Genomic DNA, 767 nt, shown 5'->3' on the forward strand with positions numbered 1-767 from the left:
CAGGAGGAGCTCTAGGGCTATGGACGTCTTTCAGAGTTGTCTTCCAATGGGACGAGCGGGCCTGAACCTTTATACTTCCTGTGCTGATCCGTCATCAGATGCAGCATGCCCCAGAAAGGGACCGTGACCTTGAATGAACCAGTTTTCTTCTGCTCAGGCAACTCCTAAAGGGGGTTGACCATCTGCCAGCAGCACTCTCAGTAACTAGAAAATAAAGGCTTCATTTTTTCTTAAAGAGTGATTTGTTTTATTTATTATTATTAATTTGCTATAGGGCACATGCACTCATAGAGAGAAACAGACAGAAAGAGAGAGAAGGAAAGTGAGAAAGCAAGTTGTCGGATCCAAGACTCAAACCACATTCAGCCATGTGGGAGTCCAGCACCTTAACCAGCATGCCACCAACGGGTCCCTAAAGGCTTCATTTTTGAGAAGGTGTCTGGGCTTTGAGTCACAGTTTTCACCACAGGGATGAAGGAGCATGAAAGGAGTGAGGAATCGGCAATTCCTACATTTGATCTGGCATCTTGGTAGATGGGTGCACTTACGACCAAGTACTGCAGCATTGGCTTGCTTGGGAAGATCCCCGCTGAACAGCGTGCTACTCTGGGACAGAGATTCAGACAGCTAGTGCGCAGCCCTGGGACTGGTGCCTGGTTTGCTGAATGGGTGCTCATCTACTTCTATTTCCAGCCCCTCTCCTCTACGTTTCTTTTGCTCGCTCACTCTCACACCCTACCGTCATCCAATGTGGGAAAAGTTCAGCA

Source organism: Tupaia chinensis, unplaced genomic scaffold (genome assembly GCF_000334495.1).
Source record: "Tupaia chinensis unplaced genomic scaffold, TupChi_1.0 Scaffold139491_1, whole genome shotgun sequence".
Classification (NCBI taxonomy): domain Eukaryota; kingdom Metazoa; phylum Chordata; class Mammalia; order Scandentia; family Tupaiidae; genus Tupaia; species Tupaia belangeri.